We start from the raw sequence: 22,405 nt of genomic DNA, 5'->3' as shown, positions 1-22,405 counted from the left end.
ATGCAAGGCGTATGCTCTGCCCCTGCCCATGCCCCCCATCCGCACAGAGACACCGTACGAGGCTCCAAAATGCAACGCGAGCATCCCCCACTGCATGTTCCCTGCCCCCAGTGCATGTTCACGCATGTGCCCTGCCCTCTTTGCATGCACAGCAGAGACCCAAAGGCCAGCTAGCCAGTGGGAGGCATGTGCGCATGCGTGGTGGAGCTGGGTTGGGGGGACGGCTGGTGCCATAGGTTCGCCATCACAGGTCTAGGCCATCTAACCATTGAAGTGCAGCATTGCTTATATTATAAATATCAAATACTAAACTGGTATGATGTGGGACTCCACAGTCACACTTTGGGGAGGATACTATGCCCCACACACATGCATACATGTCCTAACAAAATGGCTAAAAGACTACATACATGGCAAAAACAAACTGGAGATTGCATTGCTTATGATCAAAAGCTACAGAGGCAGCAATTATATCCTTTAACTGAGCAGGTCCCATATTTAGATATTTCTTCATTAATGCAGGAGATTTAGATGGCCTCTATTTTATACAGCTGTTAACAACAGTCTCCCCAATATAATAAAATGAACAAAAATAGCGAGACAGAATAAAATAAATGAACCAATAACTTAAGCCTTATGATAGGATGTTGGATCTGTCAGAATTTGTAAAAATTGAAAACTTGCAGGCGTTGGCTGTTGCATTTTTACTGCTTAATTAAGTATTGCAAGTTAAATGCAGATTCTAAAAGACATCTAATTTTGATCCTATCCAACAAAGTTCTGTCTTCCAAAAACTCCGTGGTGGATTATAACAACTGCATGAAGTGAGTTACGCTGTGATGGGCCAAAGCTTTTCAGTTCAGAACATGGCAGGTGTCTTCTCAGGAAGTACTGATAGTCCTCAACTTACAACATTTCATTGAGTGACCATTCAAAGTTACAGCAGCACTAAAAAAAAGTGACTTACGACTGTTGCCAGACCTTTGGAAACTGGGATGTATTTGGGATGGTTGCATTGTCTGAAAGTACCGCATTTTTCAGAGTATAACATGCACTAAGTTAATTTTTTTTAAAAAGTTTTTGCACTCTGCAGAGCTCCCAAACCCTCTGCACAAACCCTGTTTGTGAAAAACAGGGCATGTAGAGAGTTTGAGCGGCCTGCAAAGTGCCCTCCTGGGGGTTGGGGGGAGAAACGAGCAAAAACAGGCCAATTTTTCACAAAAACGGTCCAATTATTCACAAAAACGGGCCCATTTTTCAATAAAAGGGCATGCATAGCCTTTAGGAGGCTTGTAGAGTGCTCCTGGGGGCCGGGGGGAGGGCAAAAACAAGTTTTTTGCCCTTCCCAGCCCCCAGGAGCACCCTGGAAGCCTCACGGCCATTTTGGTCAAGGGGATGGGATTTCGGGAGGCCAAAAATACTGTATTCAGTGTATAAGATGCACCCAGATTTTCACCCTCTTTTTGGGGAGAAAGATGCATCTTATACTCCAAAAAATACGGTAGTTCTGCCTTGCTTCTCCTCAACTTCTCTACCTACCTCACTGTATCAGTATTCTTACAACGGTTTATTTAGTGGCCATTCAAAGTTATAACGGCACTGAAAAAAAGGGACTTATGACCATTTTTCATGCTTATGACTGTTGCAGCACCCACAATCTCCATGGCCACGTGACCCAAATCCGGATGCTGGCAGCTGGCTCACATTTATGACGGTTGCAGTGTGCCAGGGTCATGTGGTCCCCTTCTGACAAGCAAAGTCGCTGGGGAAGCCAGGTTCACTTAACAACCGCACCATTAACCTAAGAACTGCAATGATTCACGTAACAACTGTGGTGGGAAAGATCGGGGCAAAAATTCACTTAGCAACTGGCACACTTAGCAATGGAAAGCATGGTCTTAAATCGAGGATTATTGGTAAACCTCTCTCTGTAGATTTGCACCTGTCAAATAGAGCTAGGGCAGGGGTGTCAAACTCAAGGCCCGTGGGTCGGTTGCGGCCTGCAGGATGCTTAAATCTGGCCCATGGGGCCAGCCTGGAAATATCGAAGGACTGCCTGGTGTGCCGCTGCTGACTAAAATGCGTTTTTGCCCTCCCCAGCCCCCAAGAGTCCTTTGCAGGCCTCCCAAACCCTCTGCACTACCATTTTTGTGAAGGGAGCGGAATTTGAGGCGGCCAAAAATGCTGAATTCAGTGTATAAGACGCACCCAGATTTTCACCCTCTTTTTTGGGGGGGGAAAGTGCATCTTATACTCTGAAAAATACGGTACTTTGATTAGCAATAGAAATTCTGGCCCCGATTGTGGTTGTAGATTACGGGCTATTTGTACAATTGTGCACTGTGTGAAGTAGCCATGGCCTCCTTGTGATTTATACAAGCAGTCCTCAACTTACTTCATTGAGTGACTGCTTAAAGTTACAACGGCACTGAAAAAAGTGACTTATGGCCATTTTTCACAACTTACCTTTGTAGCATCTCTAAGATCATGTGATCAAAATTCAGGTGCTTGGCAACTGGTTCATACTTACGATGTTTGCAATGTCTCTGGCGGGCCATATGATCCCTTTTTATGACCTCTTGGCAAGCAAAGTCAATGAGGAAGCCAGATTCACTTAACAACTGAGTTGCTAACTTATTAACTGCAGCAATTCACTGTGGCAAAAAAGGGTCATAAAATGGGGGAGAATTCACTTAACAAATGTCTCCATTAGCAACTGAAATTCTGGGCTCAATTGTGGTCGTAAGTCAAGGATTACTTACGTGCTTCTAATCCCAGCTTTAAAAGCTACGGGGTTGAATAGAATTTGAACTTTAGACTCCTGTGCTTTTGCTAAAAAAAAAAAAATCTAAGCATTGCACCAGTGAAGCAATACAGAGATAGTAATTCCTTAAATGCAAACTTTTCAACGTACGTGTATTTATTGATTATTTACAGCCCACAGCCTTAGGTGGAAAGTTTTGTGTTATCTAAGAGCAAAATAATACTGTATTCCCAAGAGAAGCCACAGGGGATTCTGGAATAACATCTTAACCTCCTAAAAGTGCAGTTTTTTATTTTATTTTTACTGAATCCTTGGAAGAAAACGTGTAAACAAATATAGGTAGTCCTCCACTTATGTCCACAATTGAGGCCAAAGTTTATGTTGCTGAGCGAGAAGTGAGTTTTGCCCCATTTTCTTGCCACAATTAAGTGAATCCCTGTAGTTAAATTAATAGCATGGATGTTAAGTGAATAGTTTCCTCATTGGCATTTATTGAGCTTGGTCCCATTTGATGACTTTTCTTGCCTTAGTTGTTAAGTGAATCACTACAGTTGTTAAATCACTAACATGGTTGTTAAGTGAATCTGGTTTCCCCATTAATTTTGCTTGTCAGAAGGTCACAAAAAATGATCCCATGACCCCAGGACGCTGCCTGCAACCGTCATAAATATGAGTCAGTTGCCAAGCGTCTGAATGTAAATCAAGTGACTAGGGGGATGCTGCAACGGTCATAAGTGCGAAAAAGGGTCATAAGACAATTTTTTCAGTGCCAGTTAACTTCGGTCACTAAATGAACCGTTGCAAGTCGAGGACTATCTGTACAACAGAGACACAAAGTAGGAGAATAAAATAAGAAGAAATACATAAACCTGGGATTTCAAAATGTCAATAGAGTCACACTGTTCTAAAACACACAGGTAGTCCTTGATTTACAACAGTTCACTTAGTGACTGTTTGAAGTTATAACAGTGCTGAAAAAAATGACATTTTTCTCTGTTACTACCATTGCACCATCCATGTGGTCATGTGATCCAAATTCAGACCTTGGCAATGACACGTATTTGTGAGGGTTGCAGGATCCCAGGGTCACGTGATCCCCCTTTCGTGACCTTCTGACAAACAAAGTCAATGGGGAAGACAAGCTCACTTAACAGCCTTGTTAGCAATCACAATTGCAGTGATTTACTTAACAACTGTGGCAAAAAAAGGTCGTAAAATGGGGCAAAACTCTCTTAACAGCTGTCTTGCTTACCATAAGAAAATGTGAACTCAATTATGCTTGTAAAAGAAGGGCCGTGGTGGCTCAGTGGCTAAGACCAGTAGAAAGATCGGTAGTTTGACGGTTCGAATCCCTAGCGCTGTGTAACGGAGTGAGCTCCCCTTACTTGTCCCATCTTCTGCCAACCTAGCAGTTGGAAAGCACGTAAAAAATGCAAGTAGAAAAATAGGGACCACCTTTGGTGGGAACAGCGTTCTGTGCGCCTTTGGCATTGAGTCATGCCAGCCACATGACCACAGAGTCATCTTGGGACAGCGCTGGCTCTTCGGCTTTGAAATGGAGATGAGCACCACCCCCTAGAGTCGAGAACATATGTGTGGGGGGAACCTTTAGCTTTACCTTTAATACTTCCATTTAAGAGCTTTTGAAAAAAATAATCTACCTGTAATTGGTTCTGAATGCTTAATCCCAGAGCCCAAAGAAATGCAAAGAGGGTCTTAAAAAGCAGTGACTGTAATGAGACCCTCCCCCCCCAGAAGAGACTGTTTAAAGGTGGGCGGGGGATCCTGAGAAATGAGATATGTCTTGAATTTTTGGTTTAGCCTCCTGAGCTGAGCGAATCCAGTATCCAGTCGGCTCCTTTGCCAGCAAGATGGCAAATATTTTCCCCAACGTGATAATTTAAAACTAGCTCGCCTAAACTGTGGTTCAACACCTTGTGCAAGCGCATCGTTTCTCCTTATATCCCTTTTGCAGGAATGGGTGGAGGAGGGAGATCCAGTGGGGATCCCTGGAAACGAAACATCAGGGGTCCTCCCCTTTCCACGGTTGTGTGAACCGGGATGCGCTCCCACGCGCGTTTGTCCCCGCAGCGATAAGCGCATCACGAAGGTGGTTGCTAACTAAACCACCAGTTTCTCCTCCTCACGCCGCCTTGGACTACAATTGCCAGCAGCCTCTTCCGCGGGGAGTCACGGTGCCAGCCCCAATCCTGGCTAAACTGCGCTCGGGCCAATCTATCCTTGAAATCTACCGCGCAAATGAATGGTCGGGTTTGCTACTGTCCCCCGAGAAGCGACTCCCAGAGAATCCCAAGGTTTCTTGGGGGGGGGGGAGCTGAAGGGGAATGAATACTGCATGCATTAATGTTGGCCAGCCGACCGTCTCACGACCCGCTCAGCCGGCGCCCCAGTTCCTGCAGCGTCTCGGGAAGCAGGCGCGCTCCGCCAAAGCCCGCGCGGAAAGAGCGCATGGGCGGAGGGGAGCAGCTAACAGGTCTGGGAGCTGTTCGCCCCTCCCCTCCCCGCCCCGCTCGCTGGGTTTAAAACCCTGGATATCCCTCAGATGTTTGGGTTTGTGTTAACCTGATGCGCTGGGGAAGAGAAGCAGTCTGACTCCGGATTCACACGGTACGTGCACTCGAACTGGGATTCGCTTGCTGTGGTTTGGTGAACCTTTGGTGGGGTTGGGTCATCCTGGGCATCCAGAGAAGACGTAACGCGGACGGGTGGTTTGGGTTAGCAAGTGGGGCGATGTTAACACGGCTTTTTAAAAGGACTTGGCGTGTTTGAAAACCCAGCCAAGGGGAAGGTTGCGTTTTGCGCTGCACTCTGCAAATCCCGCACAAGTGGATTAATTCAAGGTTTCAATTAGTCCGAAAGCCAGGGAGATGGAGCGCTAAGTGGAATACACTTTTAGCGGCGTTTTTTCAGGCTCCGCCGGACTTTGAGGCACAAACTAGCCACAGTTTAACCTGATCAGCTGTCTGGAAGCAAGGGAGGGGGGAGAGACCATTTTCTGTTAAAACTCTAAAAAAAAAATCCAAAGGAAAAATGGGGAGGGCATTTTCAAAGGGAGGGGGAGAGGGTTAAAAGAAAAAAAACAGCAGAGACGTGTAAGGAAGGGAAAATGGACATTTGAAGAGCGGCGGTTCCAGGAAGGCTTAAATTGTTTGGCATCCATCTTCTATTGAAGGTTAAAGATTTGCATTGAGGATGATAGTTTAACCCCACTGGAGGATTGTGTAGTTTTTTGCATACAAAACCTGGGGGTTGAGTGTGTGGCCATTTCTGCAGGTCCAGAAAGTTGCCTTTGATAGGCTCAGATTTGGCCTGTAGGAGTGGGGTGTTTGGCTCTAGCATGGCCACTGTAGCTTGGGACACAAACCATGGTTAAACCATAACATGCATGACAGACTCTTGGGTTTTGCAAAACCAGCCAATGGGGGCCACTGGAGAACTAACCAAATTATTTTAGTGCAGTATGCTGACTCTAAACAGCTTGGAGTGCTGTAAAAACACCATGAAGTATATATAAGTCTCAGTGCTATTGCTATAACCAACTTGGGATTTATTCTAAAAAATTGAGAAGTAAAATGAAAGATGAATTATCTTGGTTATTCCTTTAAAAGAGACAGTCCCTGTGTTGGTTTCTTGACCACCAGAGATGATGCAAGCAGCTGATTTTGGCTGCTGTTGAGTCTTCACTCCGTAGACTTCTACATCTGTTGAAATCCTGCCTGTCACCCAAAAACCTTGCCAGGAAATCTCCTTGCAGACAATATTGCAGCCATTACAAACAATATTGTATCTTGAACCAAAAACTCTTGATGGTAAAGTCCCCCATTGCATGGGAACAGGGTGATTTAATTGCTGCCTGTATGCTAATTACACAAATTCACTCTTAATTGATTGAGCTATGCTTCATTAAGGAACCCAGCTGCCTGCATTCACACAACAGGTTAGCAGGTAAGCTAAGCATGTTGGTTATTTTCTGGTTGGTAAAAACAGCCCGTCTGCCTTAATAGTAGCATTAAAATGCTTTTTAATAAAATGCATTTATCAAACTCCTGATTTTTAGCACAGGCAATGCTCAACTTACAATTGGTCAGCAAGCATTCAGAATTCCAATGGAGCCCTCCCTCACTTAAGACCCAGTTCCAAAATTCTGCCCCCCCCACCCCCCCACCCCCAATTCATGTAACTGCATTTTGGCAGCTGGACAACTATCCTGCATTTATGACCATTTGCAGTACCCCGTGGCAATTTATGCCTTTTTTGTGGAAAGGGGGAAACACATTTACTTCCTGTTTCCAGCAAAATGTGTCCCCAGTGAATATTGGGTTTGTTTAATGACCTTAGTGGTTGCTTGAGTTTGCTTAATGACCTCTGCAAAAAAAGTTGTGAAATTGGGTCACTCACATGATGCCCTGGTTTATGACCGTCACAACTTACTCAATTGCAGCCATAGGTTGAGGACTACAGTACCTGTAATATGAATAATCAAGCAAGCTTTGCAGAATTAACACATTTAAGCTGAAGGGGTTTGCATGAACTCAGCTGATGTTTTACAGGGGGTAAACTGGAAAATGTCATTCTGTCACCTCCTAAATGTCTGTTTCAAAAAAAAAAAAACTTAAGCCTAGAGGTCTGCAAGAACTTGGTGGGTTTTCTAATGTTGTGAGGGTGGAACTGAAAGCCTAATGTTGAGGGGGGGGATTCTCAAATACAGCCAGTTTCCTGTGATCAGAGCTTGGTCTCCTGAGCAGACCTTCTGGGAAATTGTCTTAACCAGCAGGTTCTGCAGGCTGAAAAAGTTTGAAAACCCCAGTCTTAGGAAAGCATAGCATTTTTTCCTTTGTCCCTAGAAACCATGATGATTAACAATATACACTAAAAACCTCTCTCCATATTTTTTAGGGATCAGACCAGTCTTACTCCTCTGCGTCGTCTCTTGAAGAGAAATTCAGGAAGGTACAGTTAAAATTTATTTACTTTACTGCTTTGTATCAAACCTTCACGGTTACAAATAACTCAAACTGGTGAACATACCTAATATTCTTTCCTCCTCCTATCTTCTCCACAACAACAACCCTGTGAGGTGAATTGGGCTGAGAGATTGGTCCAAAGCAGGGGTCCCCAAACTTGGCAACTTTAAGACTTGTGGACTTCAACTCCCAGAATTTTCCAGCCATCTGGCTGAAGAATTCTGGGAGTTAAAGTCCACAAGTCTTAAAGTTGCCAAGTTTGAAGGTCTCTGGTCCAAAATCACGCAGCTGGTTTTCCTGGTTAAAGCAGGACTTGAATTCACAGTCTCCTGGTGCTTGGCACAAAATCACCCAACTGGCTTTCACGCCTAAAGTGGGATTGGATTAGTTGTCTCCTAGTGCCTGGCCGAAATAGGCTTTCATGGATAAGGTGGGAACAGAACTCATCATCTCGTAACTGGCTCAAAGTCACCCAGATGGTTTTCATGCTTAAGGTGGGACTAGAACTCACAGTATCCTGGTTTCTAGCCTGGTGCCTTAACCGCTTTTATCCAACAATTAAAGGCAGCTAATTCCAATTTTGCAGCTGCCCATCCAAATTCCATCCTGCTTTTGAGAAAATAGAAATGGCTTTCATATGTTGGCTATTGGCCACTGATCAGTCTGTCCTTGTGTTTATTTAAACTGATGTCCTGTCCATGTTTAACAGAACAAATCTCTGGAAATAGGGAGATTTGCATGGAGAATCTAAGACCAGAATTGCAGTTTTCCTTTTAACCAGATTCAGCCTTCCCCTGGCCACAAATGATAGCTTAACTATGTGTAAAACCAGCTTACCATTGATCTTTGAAACCTTCCATATGTGCTAAAAATACTGCAGCTAAAAGAGAGGGGGCAGATGTGCAAAGCTAAACCCTAATTTGTTTCATAAGCCATGATTGACTGATTGTATACATTAAACCCTAAATGCAGGCTTAAGAGTAGAGCATGCTTACATTTCATGGATAATTTAACCAAAGGGTGATGAATAGATACATTACTCAATTTTTTTTACCTTTGCACTGAATCATAAACGAAACTTGGGCAGGATTCCCATAGATTTAATGAGTTAGTATAATAGTTTTCGAAATTGGCAATTTTAAGATGTGCGGACTTCAATTTTCTTCCCAAGATTCTCCTGCCAGTTGAAATTCACACAAAGTTGCCAGTTTGAGCAACTCCACTAATAAGTTGCTCAGTTGGAAGCTCCTTGAAGAAAGCAAAGATTTGGGGGTTTGGGGAAGGGTCTGTAAAAAAAGGAAGTGAGAAAGTATGGATGGATGAATTTATAGCATTTATACAGATGCCCAACTTAGCCACTGTGGGCAATATATTCCAATGGTAAGAAAAATTAATCATATATTCCTAAAACATACACAAATACATGCGTTTCTGAGATTAGAGTTATTTTTCCATCTTCTCACAGACGTAATTCTTTTAAGGTTTCCAGATGCCTTCTAAAATTGCTTTTCTCCATTTCTGATATATCTTCTCTCTTTTTTTTTTTACTAGCAAAGTTTTCAGATCTTATGTTATAAGCATCTATGATGTCATTTCCCCTACTTTCTTGAGCAAAAGGAGTAGTGAAGGAGGTGGAAAATTCACATTTTGCCTATCAAGGACTTTTTAAAGGAATATGCAGTTGATTTCTCTTACTACTGGGGTCCAGTTTCCAGCATCACGTTGTTTTAGTTGGGCCGTTGTGTAAATGCTCTAAATCAGTGGTGGACTCCGGATCCCGTTCAAACTGGTATGGTTGGAATGGGCCCGGTGTCGTCCACATGGATCTGTGCACGCGCATGCATCTTACTGTCCAGCGATGCCTTCGCAAGCCTCTGCAAGGCTTCAGCTGCTCAGCAGAGCATTGCGCAGGCAATATATCCCATATTTATATATAGGACCAGGTCATGATGTGCATCTTAAGAAGAGGGAGGGGCTCAGTTGTGTCTCATTTGCCTCCTCTCCAAGTTTGAAATTCTCACAGGGAACAAACAAGCCAAGATTAAACGTGCAAATTGTAGCCCTTGCTTTAAATATATCCAGGCCATTTCAAGGCCCATTGGGCAGTCAAAAACTGGCTAAGGGATCTTGAACTGGTTTCCAGTCAGGAGTTGAGTACCCCTCACAGGCCTTTATGAAGGTGTTTTTAACATTTTATAAAATAACTTTGGGTTAGTGGGGTATTTGCACTTCTCTGAATACCCTGGATTTATGGCCTGATGATAGGAAAGGAATCTTTAATACAGATAGTCCTCAACTTACAACCATTATCTTAGTGGTCCTTCAGTTTGAACAGTTCTGTTTTCACACTTACGACCATTGCAACATCCCCATGATCAAGTGATCAAAATTTGGAGACTTGGCAACAGACATGTAGCTATGATGATTGCAGTGCCCCATGGTCATGTGATCCCCTTTCTTGACCCCCCCCCACAAGCTGAGTCAACGGGGAGGCCTGATTCACTTAACAACCATGTTGCCAACTGAATAACTTCAGTGATTCACTTAACGAATGTGGCAAGAAAGGTCATAAAATGGGTTATGGGTTGCAATTGTCTGGCTTAGCCATGGTTACAATTGTGGTTGTAACTTGTGGTGTGGAAACAGAACCTTGGTTCACCACCATTCTTAAAAGAAAAATGTATTTAAAAATCCTTTTAAAATTATTAATTACAAAGACCACAAGACTCCAAAGTCACCACTTTGGATAGATCTAAGTTGGCAATTAAACAAGAACCTTTCTCTCTCCTGAGGTGTGAGAATGGAGTCCGGCTCCCTTATGGTTGTCTGAATCAAACAGGGCAGTGTGTGTGTGTGTGTGTGTGATGGGGGGGGGGGGGGCTAATTCCACTAAGGATAACTCAGCCAGCTACCGGATGTCCTACAATCAGCCGCCTTCCTTTGAGGCACGACTTCCATGTCGACATTCTCAACTCCCAGGCTGGCATAGCCCGCGGGGGTCGTTTGCCAATAGCCCCGTCCCCCCGCGGCAAGGATTGCTCGCTTGCCCTACAGTAAATTCCAAAGGGGAGAAAGACGACGGGACTGGAGGGAGAGACGTGTCGAGCGGCGCCCCGGGAGCCCGATCCACGGACGCCGGCCAGACGCCGGCAACCCCAGAGAAATCCCTGCGGGCCAGGCCCACGCGCGCGCACACCGGCGTGTGTGAATGCCGCCACGGATCCAGCCAATCCCTGCGCTCTCCTTTTCCTCTCTCTCTCTCTCCGGGAATGGAAGGGAGGCTACTAGGCTCCTGCCCGTCCCCTCTTCCTCCTCCTTCCCCCCTGGCTGCTCCTGCCGCCGAGCGTGGCTCCACCAGGGAGGAGGAGGAGGAGGAGAGAGGGAGGCCGGGCAGGAAGCGGGCCGGGTTCCCTGGTCACCTCCTGCGTCAGCGCACAGGAGTTTTCCACTGACGAAAAAGGGCAGCGCAAGCAGCTGGAGGAGGAGCGGCGGCGGCGGCGCCCTGCAGATCACAGCCGCGCCAAGCACGGACAGGCAGCTCAGCGCTTCTGCTGCTGGTGGTGGTGGTGCCTCCGCGGCGATGCGCGCCTGAGCTGCCGCTCCGCCAGCCGGATTTCCCTGAAGCCGTCTCTGCACTCTCCACTCCAACGGCGGATGTCCCTGGAGCTTCGAGCGGCGCCGGTAAGTGTCTCCGTCGGGGCGCCTGGCCGCTGGAGCCGGAGGCGTAGCGACGCCGCCACTGCTGGGACTCTCTCCTCCCCCCCGAAGGAGTGGGCGCTCCGGGGCCAGCGGGGAAGGGTCCTCGCGGGCAATGCGGGGCAGGAGAAGGAGGGAAGCGGGAGCCCCGGTTCGGGGTTGGCCGGAGGGAACTCACGTCTCGCCCGGGATCCGAGGGAAAAGGCACGTCGGGATTAGGAAGGGCCGAGGGCTACTACCTACTCTGGAGGTGGCGGAGGATGCCCGGCCAGAAGGGGGCGCTGCGGAGACTGGGCGACCGAGAGTTCCCACCGTCGAAAGGGAATCCCGGTCTGGCCGGAGCGTTGAAGTAGAGGGGGACCTTCCGTAGGCGGCAGACACTTGTTGGAGAAAGGGTGTGCCAGTAGGGACCCAAGTGGTGGGGCCCGCGACAAACGGGCTGGTCTTGACTCAAGCTCAGCGAAAGAGGGTTGATTTGAGCCAGACAAGGCTGGCGGGGCGGGAAGTGGTTTCCTGGGTCGGGTCGCGATCCCTGGCCTTGCGGGCGCCGATCCGAAGCGGCTTCGCTTTTTGCGTTTGCTCCCGCATCGATACCAGGTGAGCGCCCCAATTGCCCAGGCAAGGCAAAGCGCTCACGGGCCGGGGAAACTGCCTGCCTGCTTATCTGATCCCCAGCTCACTTTGACCTGCGGGCATTGTACGTGGGGGGTGGGGTAGCTGGAGGGGACGTGCACAGCCCGGGGGATGGTCTTTTGTGGGAGTGGTGGACTAGGACGCGTCCCAATTCTTTGGAACTTGGGCGTTTTGGATCTCTTGCTCAGTTCCTCCCACTTTCAGCCCTGACCCACCTCGAGAGATCTTTAATACCGGGGCTGTTTCTGGTGGGACGAACAATGAACCCCCTTCTCCCCCCCCCAAACAATGTTGGTAGACTAGTGTGAATTATTTGGACCCACAGAAGGGGCTGATGCCCTTTGCCGAGAGTTCGGCTAAGAATGAATGAAGGTGGGGCGTTTTTTCTCTTCTAAACACTCTCTTCCTGTTGGTCTCCTCTCCTGTTTGTCATAGCTGCTCCGGGGAAATACTGTGTATTCGATTCCTGGGAAGTGACTCACCGCAGCCGAGCAGCAGCGGTAGAAGTCAGCTCTTCTTCTAAACACGGGGTTTTTGCCAGTTAGTGACACTTGCATCATTCAGCAGTGACGGAATGGCGCGGCTGCTGGAACTCGGCTGCGGTGATGTCACAAACTGACAGGAACCCAGCCATCAGGCCCCACATGTCCGGTTAAAACTTAGATAAAGGGGTTGCTAGCTCTTTTCCTTTGACGTCTAAGAAGGGGACCAGAATCTGCCATGTCTCTGCTAATTTATTGGGTTAGTTCTTATACTAAGTCCTGGTCAAAAGTACTGCTTGCTTTTGTGCTTAGGGTTGGCATAACTTTGAACAGAGATTTTAGTTTGGGACACAATTTGTTGGTGGTGTTAGTTATTCACTAAGCGTGAGCCCCATGAAAGAAGGCTGGGAGTTTTAACTTACCCAGAATAAACCTGCAGGAGTGGGTCTCAAAGTAAAGAGTTCCATGGAGTTTTGTTGTGGTTTAGTTTTGAGCACACTGACTGACATGAGATGGGAAATGTTTCAGCCTATGAACTCTGTGTACCTTGCTTCTTTCCTTGATAGTAAGAACTCTGTGAGATCTGTAAACCTGCATACTTGGATACAAATGGAACTATGGGAAAGTCCCTTCTTTCCTCCCTCCCTCCCCCCTTCCCTCCCTCCTTCCTCTTCTTCTCTCTTTTTCCCTCTTTTCTGATTTATTTTTTAAACTCCAATAACAGTTTCTGTTCCAGTTGCTCTTTTATAAGACTAGTACAATCTCTCTCCTTTGTAACTACAGCAACACCTACTGGTACTAAGGAAGAGTAGCCATAATATCATTGTTTGCTGTATGTTTGATTTTCTGAGCTGAAAGGTTATGAGCTCACCCTAAAGTTTTAACACTTAAAGCATTCATAATAAGGTTCTCTCTCTCCCTCTGTTCATCGGGGTGAAAAATACTTTTGATGCTGTGTAGGAACTTACAAAACGACATATTGTCTGCAGTCAGGATATGTATATAGTATATGCTTCTGATTTCATCCTTTAAAACTTTGGTTACCCATTTAAGAGCACAGCATAATGAAGTTGAATCAGAGATTGCTTAAACATTCAGTAATTAGCATATAGTTGCATTGCACAAGGACTGATTATTAACTACACAAAAGATTTGAAACTACATACACTTTTACCTAAAATAAATTTCTTTGTGCTGCTGCTGAAGTCATTCTTTTGAAATCAAAACTGAGTGGTATTAAAATTCAGCACATGAAATCTTCCATAATAGCCATTTTAGTCTTAGTTTTTATTTACTTTTTTAAAAATTTCATTTGGGAAACCGAGGCAAGGTTTGCCAGTTGGGATAAAGCAGATGTCAACTTCCAAAGGGGTTTTTGACCATACAGTAAACCATGTTGAAGGCCTATCAACTTACATTTTTAAAAATGGGGTGTTTGTGTGTGACTTACATATACATTCCTTGGGCACCTATAGGCTGAAAGCATTATTAGGCCTCAAATATTGTGATCTTGTAATGACCACTAGATGTCACCAAAGGTCTTTTTAAAAACCCTCTCTTTGCTGCCATCTATTGGCTATTTGCACTTCTGCAGCTCAGCTGTTATTGGAGTCTTTTTCCTCTTTTTTAAAATGCCTTTTGACTCCTAACAACTGCCTAGATTAGACCTTGCAGTGTTTACAATTGATTTAGAGGCGTTTTAAAATTGTCTTAATGACCACCACAAAAATGGTCTCAAAATCGGGTTGGATAATCTGATTTACAACCATCATGGTTGTATGTTGAGAACTACCTGTAGATGGGTAACGAAGCGTTCTGCAAGCAAACAGCCACGTTCAGAGAGCACCCGGGACTCTGCAGTTAGGTGTGGGAGTATCTGTCCATGCCCCAAAGTATCGCTTGGCCTCCTAATCTGAAACTTTGCACAGTCCTAACAGGTGTGCCTATTTGATGTCAGAACAGCCCTGTACAGTAACAGACTAATAGAACAACTTAGTTGGAAGTGACCTTAGAGATCTTCTAGTCCATCCCTCTGCTCAGGCAGGAAACCCTACACCACTTCAGGCAAATGGTTATCCAACATCTTATTAAAAACTTCCAGTGTTGGGAGTTTTTACAATTTCTGGAGGCAAGTTGTTCCACTGATTAACTGTTAGGAAGTTTCTCCTTAATTTCCAGGTTGCTTCTCTTCTTGATTAGTTTCCATCTGTTGCTTCTTGTCCTATCCTCATGTGCTTTGGAGAATAGTTTGACCCTGTCTTCTTAATGGCAACCCCTCAAATATCAGAAGACTGTTATCATGTTTCCCCTAATCCTTCTTTTCATTATATTAGACCCAATTCTCGCAACAATTCTTTGTATGTTTTAGCCTCCAGTCCCCTAATTGTCTTTGTTGCTCTTCTCTAAACTATTTCTGGAGTTTCAACATCTTTTTTACATTGTGGCGACCACAACTGGATGGTGTATTCCAAGTGTGGCTTTACCAAGGCATTATAAAGTAACATTAACCCTTCCCACCTATTTCCAGTCTGTTTGTAGGACATTCTGTGGATTATTAAGAATCCCGCTGTTGGTCTTCTGTTCTTGTGAAATGCTGAAATGAATTTAGCTGGAGGTTGTGACTGGCTTTAAACACTTTAGGGGGCAGGTGCTTTCTTCCCACCTCCCCACTGTTTTTGGAAGCAAACTCATTGTACGTTTAAAAAAAAGAGCTTCATTCTAGTGCACCATCAGTGTTTTGCTGTGAGAGGTTCTTCAGCTGGTTGGATGTTATTAAGAAAGAGAGTTGTGTGCAGCTACATGTAAAGTTAAAAGGTACAATATACAGAGTGTATTCACTGGGAGACAAACATGGGAAGTGTTCTGAATTATTCATCGGCAATCAAGTAGAGCATTTGACTAAGCACTGAACGGTGTTCATATTTTTGCCACCAAGTTCCCATCCTGATTTTAAAAGCAGTTGGAATATTTATAGATGTAAAAGTGGTGCAGAGACAAAACTTCTGATCCATGGCTTGTACTGAGGATGGATCTGTCATCTTTTGCAATAAACTTGCATTTTGGTTCACCAGCTAACCAACACCGTTTCATGGGTACAGAAGCCTAAAATTAGTGAGACTGTTGGGCTTCAACTTATAACCATTTACAGGCTAACAACCATTCATTTAGTAGCCGTTGAAGGTTTCAGTGGCACATTTTTCACCGTTGCAGCATTCTCATGGTCACATTCAAAATTTGAATGCTTGGTAAATGGCTCATATTTATGATGGTTGCAGGGGGCATGTGACCCCCTTTCTGCAACCTTCTGACAAGCAAAGTCAATGGGAAAGCCAGATTCACTTAACAACTGTGTTCCTAGCTTAACAACTCCAGTGATTTACTCAACAACTGTAGCAAGAAAGGCAAAAAATGGGGCAAAATTCACTTAGCAACTATCTTGCTATCTTGTTGGGCTCAATTGTGATCATAAGTTGAGGACTACCTATATCTAATGCTTTATGGATTTATTTATCAAACTTGCATCCTGACGCAATCCATCTATTCTTCTCCCATCATTGAATTGAGCTCTTCCAGAAGAGCACATGCTGGAGCAAAGTTGCAGTAAATAATTTGCTTTTTGATCTGGGATCTAGAGGTGACCTTATCTGAACTCGCTTGCTGGAGAAAAGGCTTTTCTACACTTTGAATTGCTTGCTTTCATTTTGAGACAGGAATTTGTGTGTGTGAGGGTGGGGGTGGGGATAGAATATGTGTTCTTTTCCATCTTTGTCCCATGGCAAGCCTCTTTATCTATTTTTAGCAGTAGTGAGTTAATGAAACTCTAGATCACTTTTTTTTTTCAACCTTGGCAACTTTTAAGACTGACAAACTTTCAACTCCCAGAATTCCCCAGCAAGCATGCCTGGACTTCAACTCTCGGAATTTCCAACTGATTTGGGAATTCAGGAGTTTGAAATCCACATATCAGAGGTTGAGAAACCTGACCTACGGCCAGGAAGGCTACTAAATTGATTATGGCAAACTCAAATTGGAAAGGAAGGAAAAAAAGATTATACCCATCCCTTCATGGATGGTGCTAGTGGTACAGAGCAGGAAAAAGTTATTCAATAAATTGTATGTTTCTTCCCAGTTCAAATATTTGAAATTAGCTAAATTAGCATAAAATATTTTCAAGGCACACTTCAAAATTATAATCTGTATGACCATGCAGGGAAAAATTAGGTTGCCCTAGAGCAGTGTTTCTCAACCTTGGTGACTTTAAGTCCTGTGGACTTCAACTCCCAGAATCCCCCAGCCAGCTGTGCTGGCTGGGGGATTCTGGGAGTTGAAGTCCACAGGACTTAAAATCGCCAAGGTTGAGAAACACTGCCCTAGATCATATCGAAAGACATTCAAATTTTTGGGCAACACCCTCCCATTCCTAAGTTATTCTCACAGCCAGCCTCTGTTTTTTTTATTTTTTTGATGTGACCGTACACCATTGGTCTATAAATGTGATGAGATTCCCTAGAGAGAGGATTATAAATAGCTTTTCCCTGTTCGTCAAGGTGCGTCAACAGAGCTTCCAAGCAACCAAAATGTCCCCCCCCCCCTCCTAAAGAGATTGGAATGGTAACATGTTGTAGGCTTCTTTGCTCTGTTGGAAAAAAATTGTCTTGGGGTGTAGCTAGTTTTGGGTGCTTTGCGAAACAAAACTAAATCTCTCTTCTTCAACCCCTCAAAAGGGGCATCTCCTTAGCAGGGCTGCTGAATAAGGATTTGATTGGCACAATTTAGCTTGGGAAACCGATACAAGTAATCCTCGATTTATGACCACAATTGAGCCCAAAACTTCTGTTGCTAAGGGAGAAAGTTGATATGTGGGTTTTTGCCCCATTTGATTACCTTTCTTGCCACAGTTATTAAATGAATCACTGCATTTGTTAAGTTAGCATCATGGTTGTTAAATGAATCTGGCTTCCCCATTGACTTTGATTGTCGGAAGGTCGCAAAAAATTATCACACGATCCCAGGACAATACAGTTGTCATAAATATGAACCAGTTGTCAAGCATTTGAATTTTTATCACGTCGTAAGTGTGAAAAATGATCATCACTCACATTTTTCAGTGTTGTAACTTTGAACGGTCCCTAAACAAACTTTTGTAAGTTCAGGACTACCTATAGCTTGCAATCCTCTGCATTTTTTTCAGGTTGTATTTGAGTGAATGTCTAGAACATAAGAAAATGGTTCTTGCTGGTTGGGTGATTTCTTTTTCCCTGCAAAGCTGGTCTTGTCTTCTATCTTCCTTCATCTAACTTTTCCAAAGTTAATCTTGGGGGAAAGTGCAGAGAAGAGCAACCAGCCTGGAGATTAAAACATATGAAGAACAGTTATGGAGGAGGAACTGGGTATGTTTAGCTTAAGAGAAAGAAGGACTAGGGGAGACATGATAGCAGTCTTCCGATATCTCAGGGGTTGCCCCAAAGAAGAGGGAGTCAAACTATTCTCCAAGGCACCTGAGGGTAGAACAAGAAGCAATGGGTGGAAACTAATCAAGGAGAGAAGCAACCTAGAACTAAGGAGAAATTTCCTGACAGTGAGAACAATGAATCAGTGGAACAACCTGCCACCAAGAAATTCTGGGTGCTGGAAGTTTTTAAGAAGAGACTGGAAAGCCACTTGTCTCAAATTGTATAGGACCGTGATGGCGAACCTATGGCATGCATGCCCAAAGTCGCACATGGAGCTGTGTCACCTGGCATGCGCGGTGTCGACCATTCCTCTTCCGCATTTCTGGCATGCATGCGCACCAGATGATCAGCTGGCTGATTGGCGCATGCACATGTGCGGCAGTAGATGGAGCACTTGCTGGCCAGTGTGCATGCATGCGCTGGAAACCGAAAGTTCATTTTCCAGTTCATGCATGCCCCCTGGGCAGCTCCTCTTCCTGGTCACGGCCCAGACGAGCGTGCACAAAGTGCACTCGATGCCAAAAAGGTTTGCCGTCACTGGTCTAGGGTCTCCTGCTTGAGTAGGGGGTGGATTAGAAGACCTCCAAGGTCCCTTTCAGCTCTGTTCGGATTGATTGAATCTGTAGGCATGTTTGGCTGAGGCTCAGTCCTGGAGTTCCAATCTACACCCAGAATCGTAGCTGTTCACTTTTCTGTGTGAAGATTCAGATTTCCTCAACTGCAATGAAGTATCTTGATCCTTGGGTACTTTTCTTTCTTTCTTTCTTTCTTTCTTTTTTTTGTGGATGTTTCTCCAGGAAACCGAGCGCTGTTATTTATGGCACAGAGATCTGGAAATAGATTCCCACTAGATCTGGCTGTTAAGAGCCCAAGGACTGGAGAGATGTGGGTGGCGGTGTTTGATGCCATTAGCCTGTTGGTTGCTTTCTTAAAGTAGTGCCTTGGTTGCAAATCGGTCTCGGTAGTAAATCATGGCTCACAAGCTGAGCACCCACACAGCTGGCATGGCTTCTGTAGCTGAAACCAGCTTTGGAAAGCACCGCGGCATGTGCAGCAGCGCCAAAGAGGCTGGCTGGGCTTCCTGAGGGCTGCGCCCAAGCTGGCATCAGGAGGCCAAAGAAACTCTAAAGCCAAATGTCCTTAGCTTCCCTTATACACACAGTGTGCTTTCATACATTCAGGCATCTGGGCGCTGGCTTGATTTTTGGGAGAAAGGAGAAGGATCACAATCTTTAAGAGGTGCCCCTGAACTCTGAAAGCAAACATTTAAAGTTGTGGAAGGGAAAGCACTTTGCATGTGCCCAGAGGGCACTGTGTTTTCGTGTGCCTCTGCTGGGATTGAAATGAGCTGTGTAGCAAATTTGGAATTTTGAAGTGCTTTTCTTTTTTTAAAGTGCTTGACTCTGATCATCCATGAAGAACTGTTATTTTTAGAAGTGTGTGTGTTTTATGTGATGCCAACGTAGTATAGGGAAGAGGATAGGATAGTAATAGTGACAGAGTTGGAAGGGACCTTGGAGGCATCTAGTCCAACCCCCTCTCTGTTAGATCTATTCCCAAGACTGCAAGGGGCTAATCTGTTATTCGAAGGAGCACCAAGTTTTTTTTAATTTATATTCTGACTCTTTTATTTTTTATAATTAACTCAAGGTGGCAAACATGCCCAAAAGCCCCTTCTTCCTCCTATTTTTCCCATGAGGTGAGTTGGGCTGAGGGTGGATTGGCCCCAAATCACCCAGATGATTTTGATGTCCAAGTCAGGACTAGAACTCACTGTCTCCTGGTGATTGGCTGAAAGTCACCCAGCTGGCTTTTATGCCTAAGGAGTGACTAGAACAGGGGGTTTCTAACCTTGGCAACTTTATGACTTGTGGACTTCAATTCCCAGAATCCCTCAGCCAGCGCTGAGTCCACATTGAAGTCCACAAGCCATAAAGTTGCCAAGGTTGGGGACTCCTGGATTAGAACATGCCATCTTCTGCTTTCTAACAGTGCGAAAAAGGTGAGCCTTGAATTAAGGAGGTTTGGATGCTTTTGGCCCTGACCCTGTTCCTCTGCCCAGCCAACCTTGCAAGGGGATATTGTAAGAAAAACTGGATGAGCAAGTAGTAAAAGCACCATATTGAAATCTTGGGCATCTGGCAGGTTCCAGCTGTGACAGGCCAATCAAGAAATATTAGTTGTGCAATACAGAGGCGGCCTGAATTCCTTGGTTCCAAAGGAACTTTTGCATTTTTTAAGGATTACAAAAGGAGGAGCCAATCAAGAGCCATCCAGTTTCAGCTCTGCAGAATCACCTCCAAAGGAGGGATCCTTTTACAATTTTTTCACTAGCTCTCTTGCACCCTACGCAGTCATGCTAACAAACAACAGCAGGGCAGTGTTCTTTTAAAAAAAAAAATCACTCATTGGCATTGTGCATTTACACAAATGCAGGTTTCAAATGTTAATTCCTTGCCAGTTTATTTTTGCTGGGTGTGTGTGTGTGTGTGTGTGTGTAGAGGAGGGGGAACTGTGTCTGTCCTTTGGGGCAACCTCAAACCACTTGAAAGGGGCCCTGAAAGCTTTTTCCCCGCTGAAAGATCCTGCCTTTGTAGCAGATTGGAAGGAGAATTGGGGTCTTTAAGCCCTCGTACTTCTGCAAACTTCCAAGCTGATTGCATTGTCCTTCCACACACCCCTCATCCACCCCCACCTCCTTTCTCCTCCTTTCCATTTCTGACCTGCACCTTCTTCCTTTCGAAAACGATACGTTGGAATCGGAGAAGAATGTGCATCTGGCCTGAATACTTTCTCGGGAAAGGGTTCCCAGCATAGGAAGAGCTCGCTATGCCAGAAAGGAATTCCTGCGGGTTTGATCTGCTTCATCGTGTTTCTGGTTAGGGGTGGGTTTTTTTTTTAAAAAAAAAGTTTTTTGTTTTGTTTTGTTTTATAAAGGCTGTTCTCAGTCGAACGAGATGAGTAAGAACTGGAAGATCAGAACAAAATGTCTTTGTTGGCAAACCCCATCAAGATGAGATGAGATTTCTGTGTGTTTATGTCAGGGAGGTGGACACCTCTCGGTTTGGATCCAGGGTTGCACAAGTCTGGACTTTTGCACAAGTCTGGATTAAAACACAAGGCAGGTTGATTTTCTGGCTGTTTCACTTCTGAAATACATGTGACGCCTACCTGTTCCTAGAAACAAGCCACTTGCACGCTTGTCATTAGTTGTTCTTGTCGGTCGGTTTGTATTAGGTTGTTGCTGTTTGTTTGTTTTTAAAATTTAGACCTGTGGGGTTTTTTAAAAAAAAAACTTGGCAACTTGAAGATGTGTAGACTTCAACTCCCTGAATCCTACAGCTGGCATGCTTCAGGTTGCCAAGTTTGAGAAAGACTGATTTAGACTTATCAGGTCAGAGTTGCCTACCCCTTAGCAGAACCTGGAGATGAGGACAGAACAGGGGAGCATGCAGAGACCCAGTGAGCAGCCTCCTCTATGGAGGAATCCTTTATAAGAGACTAGCTGATAAACTGGCATTGCCCAGGTATTTATTTATAGGGGGGAAATGTCCGGACCAAACGTAATTTATAATGTTGGATTTTCCCCCTTACCAGAGGGAGCCCCCTGGTGGAGTACTGTGAAGCTGTTATCATGGCAACTCCACTGCACAGTACATTAGAAGCCATTTTAAGGCATAACAGGCTGTATCTTAACAGAACACACAACCCCCGGAGTGGTTTTAGGAGTGTCTTACCCCCACAGTATTTGTCTCCAGAGAGTAAGTCATCTGTTTAACAAGTTTGGTTGAAATTGTTCGATGCATTCCAGAGTTATGCTGGAACACACACAAAAACACACACATCTAGATAGATGGATAGATGGATAGATGGGTAGGAAGTGTCGGAAGAGGATATTTACCTAGCTATTTCCACCCCCATTTCAGCAATGATGGCTGAAGCAACGATGGCCATCCTATTGAATAATTATATCACGAAGAGCAATGTGCTCAAGTCATGATTAAAACAACCGCAGCACTTTGCAGTTTAGCTTAATAAAACGGAGCATGAAAATTGGCAGGAGGATTGATGTATTTAAGGGTGCATGAAGAGAGATAAATTACTAAAAGCTCTTCCCCACCATTAATTAAGAAATAAGGTTAATTAAGAAATAAGGTTACTTCACTTACATGCATTGTATTGGGATTGCAATATAGTACTGTACTGGAAATTATTCTTGTCCTTTCTTTCCTTCCCTCCCTCCCTCCCTCCCTCCCTCCCTCCCTCCCTCCCTCAATCTGGTGGTTTGTGATTATTTCCTTCTCACACTTGAAAGGATGGAGATAAAGTTAAAGTTGCCATGTTTGGGGACCTAGACGAAGCTAGAGAAAGTGAAGTCTCATGTGGGGGATG

The 22,405-nt window shown here is 44.8% G+C and overlaps 1 protein-coding gene across 7 annotated transcripts in view; it reads left to right on the top strand.

Moving 5' to 3' along the window:
* The window catches only part of CSRNP1 (cysteine and serine rich nuclear protein 1), a 37,659-nt gene that overhangs the window by 2,454 nt on the left and 12,800 nt on the right, over positions 1 to 22,405 (top strand). For 3 of the 7 annotated variants that reach the window (XM_081970212.1, XM_081970211.1, XM_081970208.1), the window contains exons 1-2: positions 5,318 to 5,392; positions 7,682 to 7,735. The gene's annotated coding sequence lies outside the window, so the exon portion shown is untranslated. Of the gene's footprint in view, positions 1 to 5,317; positions 5,393 to 6,676; positions 6,731 to 7,681; positions 7,736 to 11,260; positions 11,431 to 22,405 lie in introns of those variants that run through there. The other 4 variants (XM_081970210.1, XM_081970214.1, XM_081970213.1 and 1 more) reach the window with 3 other exon arrangements.

This window comes from Natrix helvetica, assembly GCF_964273705.1.
Source record: "Natrix helvetica genome assembly, chromosome: Z".
Taxonomy (NCBI): Eukaryota; Metazoa; Chordata; class Lepidosauria; order Squamata; family Natricidae; genus Natrix; species Natrix helvetica.
The sequence above is the reverse complement of the archived record's forward strand: the minus strand, read 5'-3'. Positions and strand labels throughout refer to the sequence as shown.